Below are 8,256 nucleotides of genomic sequence, written 5' to 3'. Positions count from 1 at the left end.
GGGTGCGCTCGGCGGAGCGAGCCGAGCGGCCCCCGCGCTGCTGCCCCGGGCCGCCGGGCACGCGGGCTGCGCGGCGGGCCGCCTGCCCCCGCCAGGGGGCGGGGCCGCGGGCACGGGGCGGGGCCAGGCCGCGGGGCGGGGCCGAAAGGCGGGGAGGACGGGGCCTGGCAGAGGATGGGGGGGGCCTCGCCTCAGAGGGGCGGACCAGGCGCGGCGGGCGGGGCTCCGCCGGGGAAAGGGCCGGCGCGGCGCCCCGCCAGTGGGCGTGGCTTCGGCGGGGAGGGGCGGGGGCGGGGCGGGGCCCGGTTCGCCAGTGGGCGGGACTTCGCCCGCGGCGGGGGGGCGGGGCCGGGCGATGGGCGGGGCCAAGCGGAGCCGGAGCCCCGCCCCGCTGCGCGCGGGAGCCGTCCCGGGCCCGATCCTGATCCTGGTCCTGATCCTGATCCCGATCCTAGTCCTGGTCCTCGTCCTGCTGCCCACCAGCTCCCTCACCGGACCCCAGTAGAGCCCCCCGGCCCCTGGGTTGCTGGAACAGCGGCAGGAGGGCAGCAGGACCCTCCAGCTGAGCAGGGGGACCCCCAAACGAGCCTTTGCACCACGGGGAGCAGTTTATTGACCGTTTATAGTCGAGGAAGCAACGTAGCAAAAGGAGTCTGCAAAGTCTTCGCAGGTTCTATTACCAGTCAGAGGGTTTAATGGATAACGAGATAGATAATGAGATTAATAAGGTGCTGTGTGATGCTCACCTGCCACGGGCTGCAAGGAAATTTGGATCCAGCATTGGAAACTACGTGAGCAAACCAGAGAGGTGACCTGACAAAAACAGAATGTGATTTGGAAAAATAAAAGGAAAAAAAGAATGAAATAAGTTGTTAATGTCAGGACAGGAGGCTGTGAGGGGGAGGCAGGAGGTGGCACTGCTGAGGATTCCAGCTGGTGGGGAAGGAAGTGCTGGGAAGGGATGTCAGAGCTGCCACCAGCTCTCCAGGAAGGGCCCCCTCACCAAGGACTGTCACCAGCACATCCCTGGGATTGGGGTCCTGATCCCCTGGGTGGGCTCGGGGAGCTGGGTGGTCCTGTGCAGGTCTGTGTTCCCATCATCCCAGAGGCAGGGTGAGGTTCCCACAGGGCTGTCCTTTCCAGCCCTTCCAAGTCCTGGAGCACATCGTCTGGGAATTTGTGGGGTCTTCGTCACACAGATCACAGCCATAGAGAGTCCAGTGGTGGCTTTGTCCTGCCTTTGGGGAGGAGGACGACCTTTTCCAGCCCTTGTTTTCCTGCAGTAGGGCTTTTCCTTCAAGTTTTGTGTCATAGACATGAAATTACATGAGAAGCCTCTGTTTTCATTTAAGAAAGAAATGTTTCCCTAATATTTGTGAAGAAAAAAACTGGAAGCATTAAGCTCTGCCAACTCCAACAACTGAAGAGCAGAAAGCAAATAAACACAAATGAACCCTCTGTTCAAAACTCCGTAATTATTGTAGGAACATTCATAATTATTTGAGTGCTTAGTGTTGTTACTGGTTTTCACAGAAACACAGAATATCCTGAGTTGGAAGGGACCAACATGGATCATCGAAGTCCAACTGCTGCACCACCAAAATCCTGTTTTTCAAGGTCAAAATCCCAAACCAACCATAGACTGACTGACCCAGACTTGCAGTGGCCTCGTTCCATTTTCAAGAGTCATTTATGTTACTTTTAGAGTGAATTGCAGAGGTCAAGTCACCCCTGTGGTTGGGTCAGTGGGAAGACATGAGCTCACCTTTCCTGCCCGGACCTCACCAGGGACATTGGCCAAATCCTCAGACTGAGGGATTTCTGCCTCCTAGAGCAGATTGTTCAACATCCCACTAATTAAAAAGGATTTAATTAATATATAATTAATATGTGTCTTCCCAGACCTGAGAGATCCTCATGCCCGGACTGGTTGAGCCCCACAGTCGATGGCTCCACTGGTTCTCTGGTGGTTTATTTTCATTTCTCTTGTTCTGAACATTCATCCCCTTTCACTGCCACCCCTGATTAACTTTGTTACATGGATGAAGAACCAGGACTCCAAGGGGTCCTGGTCCAGGAGAGGCAGGAACCAGAGGACAGGGAAAAATGCAGAAGCAACAGGGATTCTCGATGCTATGGACGGGAAAATAAAGAACAGTCAGGAGGGTCCTTGGGAGGGTGGGCAGAGGCTGAGGAGGAGGAGAACACTCAGAGGACATGTCTAGAATGACTTTTTCTCTTGATTCCCAAACTTGCTGGTTTTTTCCCATTATCCCCTTCCCATCCCAGCAGGATTTAACCAAAGGTGGGAGGAACCTGCTGTAGCTCAGGAGATCTCCCTTCCCTCTGGAACGGGTACAACTCTCTGCATAGCACAGGGCACTCCATGGCAGGTCCCAGCTCACCTCTCCATGCGAATTCCACAGATCTGGGAATCTCTCAGAGGGATCTTGTAAAGCAGATCTGAGCCCATTCCGTATTGACGTTTTGGCAACAGCTGTAGTTTCTGCAGCGGCAACAGAGTCAATTTTAACATGTGTGACCTAAAAGCTTTGGAATTCCCGACTTTCCTTTGAGGAAAGCTCGGCTAAACTGCAGGAAAGCCATCCCTTAGTCTCTCAGTGGTGTCAGCAACAACGTGAGCACAATAAAGTCTCCTGAAACCTGAAGTCCTGGCGCGCAGACAGCGCATCCGCAGGCGTTTACAAGCCCTCAGGATGGAGGATCCTGGTTTTATAGGGTCTCCACACAGCCCTACAATTACCATTCCTTTTCCCCAGTGAGATCCAAGATGTTCCATACAATCTGCTTTGCTTAAGACTGTTTTTTCAATAACTATGAGCTCTGTCTGTGCAGGAAAGGTCTATTTGTTTCCAACTGCTTCCATAGGGGCACAAATCAAGCAACACATTTGTGTTATAAGAGCAAGAAGTACTAAGGAATTGTGTTCACAGGATGCCTCCTTCCTGGCTCTGTGCTATTCCAAGATTTTCCCTCTCTCTCACACCATGACTGTCTCTCTCTGATCCCTCCCATTTTACTCCATGAATTCTTATAACATTTAGTTGCCCAGAGAAGCTGTGACTGCCTCATCCCTGGAAGTGTTCAAGGCCAGGTTGGAGAGGGCTTGCAGCAACTTGGGCTAGTGGAAGGTGGGAAGGTGGCAGGAGGTGGCACTGGATGGGCTTTTTACAGTACATCCTTTTTACAGAGAATGAAAAATTGGTGTGTTGACTCTTCCTGTGCTTATTTTCATGTTTTCCCCCTCAGAAATCAGAAGATTCTGACTTCTAAGAACCAGCAGCACACTGACACCTCATTCTCCTGTGCAGCCAAGCCCCTGCTCTGCTCTGAAGGAAGATGGAGGCCTGGTGGCTCCGTCAGCTCCCCTGTCCCATCCCAGAACACGCGGGAGGAGGTTGGGCTGGGGAGGCTGAGCTCAGCCTAAACACAGCTTCTTCTAGAGGGGGTAACCAAGATGTTGCCGTTGGTTCTGTTGTATGTTTATTTATATGTTATTTGGTGCTAATGAAAACCAAATGTTCGGAATCTATTCAGTTCTTTAACTTTTATAGACTCATTGTCTTTATTTTCAACTGTGCAGCCGTCTCCCAGCCCACCCTCCCCCGGACTCATGGCAGTGCCGTCGGTGTCCGGCCTCAGCTGTGCTCTTACTCATCCTGGCTGGAACAATGATATTCCACACCACGTTATACAACCTCCCCGGTGCTGCCTCTGCCTCTGCCCCCGACCCCTCGGCTCCCCACGGGCTCCCCACGGCCCCGGGCAGGGCCAAGCCATTGTCCTGGGGGGTGCTGGTTTCGGGATCCGCCGGTGCCAGGGAAACAGGATACGATCTGTGCCTCGAGGAGAGATGTGATACATGAAAGGCACCCTTCCAGAGAGCCCAGAGCCCACGCTGCCCCTCGGAGCGGGGGCACCCACTCACCAAGGAAGGGGAACCCTAACACTGAGCCTGGCCAGGAACCACGGGGAGGGGGCTCATCTCCCCTGCCCCTTGGCAGGGCTTTCTCCAGGCTCCGGCATCCCTGGTGCCATGGTTTATTTTCTGGGGGGGTGTTGGGTTGTAGGTTGGGCTTGACCATCTCAGAGGTTTTTCCTGTGATTCTCCTGACCTGTTTTCCGGGGATTCGGTGCTCCTCAGGGAGCATCCCACCCAGCCACACTGCCCAGGTGGGAGAACTCCAAAGCAGACCCCTCCCGACCTAAACCAAACAGTGACACCCTCACAGCACAAGGGCCTGGCAGCTGCTCTGCCCACATCCCTGACAGCCCCTTCCAGTGCCTGAAGGGGCTCCAGGAGAGCTGGAGAGGCACTTTGGACAAGGGGAATGGCTTCCCACTGCCAGAGGGCAGGGGTACATTAGATTAGCACCATATTTTGGGCATAGGAAACTGGAACCTCAGTTTCAGGGCCATTGTGTCTTCTCCTTCCAGAGGGAATTCTGACAGGAGAGGTCCTGGAAATCTTCTGCACCAAGTTGGTGGCACATGTGCCTATTTCAGCCTCCTTGGCTTCTGCTTTAAATTTCATGGATCATCCTTTGAGGTAATTTGTGCTGAGCATTAGCAAAGACAAATGTAAAGTGACCCAAATCCTCTGGAGATGGAGGAGGGCCACAGCCTGAGCTGCAGGATAGAATCCCAGGATGGTTTGGGTTGGATGGGACCTTAAAGTCATCCCATCCCATTCTCTGCCTTGGGCAGGGACAACTCCCACTGTCCCAGGTTGCTCCAAGCCTCGTCCAACCTGGCCTTGGACACTGCCAGGGATGGGGCAGCCACAGCTTCTCTGGGCAACCTGTGCCAGGGCCTCCCCACCCTCACAAGGAAGGATTTCTTCCCAGTGTCCCATCTAACCCTGCCCTCTGGGAGGGTGAAGCCATTCTCCCTTGTCCTGTCCCTCCAGACCCTCATCCAAAGCTTAGTTTCAGACTAAACTTGAACTTTTAAGCTTTTTGGGTAGGGCAGGGCGAGTTCGGGGTAAAGAACAGAAACCCTTTAAAAAGGGAAAATCCAAGGAATTCATATCAAAGCAGGAACAGTCATAAGGATAACACATGGAACTGTCTTTTTCTGCTCACAGCCTTAGTGATTGAAAACTGCCCACCACAGCCCTGATCCAGCTACAGGACCCCACATCCGGGGCTGAGTTTCCAGGTGACCCAGGATTTCAGCAATTTGCAGCCTCGGGACTGTTGATAAGAGATGTCAGCAATAACCAAGGGAGGAAAACCCACGTGTTTGTTTTCCCAGAAATGCCAGAAGTGGTGGATTTAAGCGAGGAGAAAGATCACAAGGCTCAGTCGGAGTATCCTACATAACATAGCCTTAAACCAGCAATTTCCTCTGTGGAGCTTAAGTCAGATCAAGGCAGGATAAAGGTCTCCATGTGAGCCTGGCTGAGAGGATTTGGGAATGGGTAGGAGCCATTTGTTGGGGATGGAACAGTAAAAATTAAATGGGCTCTTACAGAGGCCTCTTTCAAGCAGCTCCGAGTGCCATCAGCCTTCATCTCCCCTCGAGGCTCCACGAGCTCTGGACTCCTGGCTTTGGGGAATGTGACATTTCCAGGCTGAACCCACCGATATGAACACGTGTGTTTCATCTGAGAGTGAAAAAAGAAATGATTGAAAAATAGCAAACCATGTGATCTTTGTAAGGAGTAATTCCCTTGCCATTTGAGGTAACACAGTCTTGGATGGGAAGGCCGGTTCCTCTGGATCAATGGGATGAAAACATCTGCTTTATCTCAGAGAGATCTGAGAAGGTAAGACCTGACAGTTCTTTGTGGAAGTCTTTGCTATCTCCTTTGTACATCTAAATTACATTTATTGATATACAACGCTGACGTTTTGGGTAATGCTCGTGGATCTCACAACCTTCTGTTTCAAATTCACAGTCTTCCACCACTCAAACTATTATTATTTTTACCAGTCCCAAGGGCGTGCTGGAGTCTCTTTGGTACAAATTAGAAGGGCTTTTATGAAAAACTTACAGTTTATAGAAAAGAGGTTCCCTTTGGCTTCCCAACCCCGAGGTAGTGACAGCTCCCACCGGAGCCTCGCCCACAGCGGGTGTTTCAGCATCGACACATTCACAGCCCGGCTCAGAGGAGCTGACACCCTGGGAGGAACAGCAGTAATTTCCCCCAAGAGACAAAAAAAAAAAAAAGCCAAATGTTGACAAGTTTATGAATACAAACATGTCAGGGATGTTCTGACAGCAGGACTTTGCTCTGGGCCAGTCGCAGGTTTACCTGGGTTTGGTGGTTAAACCAGGCTGAGCTCTGAGTGAGGGGAGAAACAGCTTTGGGGAAGACAAGACCCATCCTGCACAGAACAAGTGCTAGGGTTGAAATGACCCAATGATCCCAACCTAAATAATTCTATTAAGAAAACCCCAAACTCAAAGAGTTTTGGTGCAAAGGTCAGGTCAAGGGTGAGGTGGCTGAGTAAGAGAGGAGGGAGGTGGGAAAATGCTGAGCCTGGAGAAAGAAGAGTCATAAAATCATGGAATATCCTGAGTTGGGAGGAACTCACAAGGATCATCAGTCCAGCTCCTGGCCCTGCACAGACACCCCAACAACCCCACCCTGTCCCTGAAAGGATCATCCAAACCCTCCTGGAGCTCTGGCAGCCTTGGGGCTGTGCCCACTGCCCTGGGGAGCCTGGGCAGTGCCCAAGCACCCTCTGGGGGAAGAACCTTTTCCTGAGATCCAACCTGACCCTGCCCTGACACAGCTCCAGCCATTCCCTGGGTCCTGTCACTGTCACATGGAGCAGGGATTGGTACCTGAGTGTGAGACCTTGTTACAGAAATCCATGGAAAAGGTGGCAGAGGTGCCTTCAGAGGTGAAGGGGAACTAGGAAATCCAAGAGAGATGGGGGCAGCAAACCCAGCCCTTCTCCCAGCCCTTTCCCCTCACAGGCTTTCCTTCAATGTAGTTAAAGCTCAATTAATAAAGACATGGTTGTTGTCAGAAGAGGAAACACATCAGTCTGACCTTGATCTTCCTCAGGTACCAAAATAGGTCCAACAGAATGACATAGACCCTTGTGCAGAGCCAAGGCCACGATCCAAGGGAGAAATCAGGATAAACAGGGCAAGGGAGAAAGAAATCACGCAGTAAAACCCATCTGGCAAACAGCATCCAACATATAAATCCATATAAACCCACCTTCCACAGCCCTTCTGGGCTCTGCTGGGGCAAAGGGGATTCTAAGGGAGAATTAATTGTAAGCTCTTACTTAATGCAGACTTTGAGACAAAAAGAAAAGAACAAAAGAGTCCTCCAGGCAAAAAAATGTGGAAAATGGCAATCATTAATAACTTCAACTCTTCACTACAGGATTTTCATCAGCTTGCTGAGGTGGCATTTCACTGTCCTGTCACAAAAGCCACAAACCCACCCAAAAGTACCTGTTTGATCACAGAGAAATAAATTAGGAACTTCTTACCAACATCAGGAGCTCCAGTTGGAGTGGATCCAGAACGTACAGACTTGGAAAGGCCAAAAAACATCCTGAAGCCTCCTGGTAGGTGGAAAACACACCCTGAAAGTGCATTGCTATGAGTAAGACTCCTCTCTTTAGGATTCTAAGTCTCCCAGGGTCAAGTGTTGGTGTGAAAAATGAGGCTCTCGCACACATTTTTAGGTCCACAGTAACAAGTTGCCAGATTTCCATGAATCCTGAGTTCTCCTCTGCCCAGGGAAGATAAAGAAGCTGCAGGGGCTCTGAAATGGTTCACAAATACAGATGTTTATAAGATACACATGCTTGAAAATGATATTTTTTGCTTTTTTGATAAATCAGAAAAGAGAACCTTGCGTGTCATCTGCTCAACCATATAAATAAGTCTATGAAAAGAGAATTCCTTATTCACATCCAGAAGGGATGAGGTTTGAAATCCAGACCCCACCCAGGATTTCAGCATCTGGAGAGTCCCATCTCGCACCTCAAAGCATTCCCAGGCCTGGACTTTGATTTGAGTCTGCAGCCCTTTGTGTTGTTTTCTCAGGGGCGCAGCATTTTCCAGGCTCTTTCCAGCAGAAACATTTCCATGCTGCCCATTGCAGTTTTTATGGAGTCACGAGGCAAATTTACAGCTGAGAAACTTCTCCCCCCTCTCCAGCCGCCTCCCAGCTTTGATGTCCACAGCCCTATAGCCATGAAAATTCATATCCACTTAACTCACACCAACTTCAATCCCTGCTAATGAAATCCCTGGGAA

The sequence above is a fragment of the Manacus vitellinus genome, unplaced genomic scaffold (genome assembly GCF_001715985.3).
Source record: "Manacus vitellinus isolate BGI_N305 unplaced genomic scaffold, ASM171598v3 scaffold_19_pilon, whole genome shotgun sequence".
Classification (NCBI taxonomy): Eukaryota; Metazoa; Chordata; class Aves; order Passeriformes; family Pipridae; genus Manacus; species Manacus vitellinus.
Note: the sequence above shows the minus strand (reverse complement) of the source record.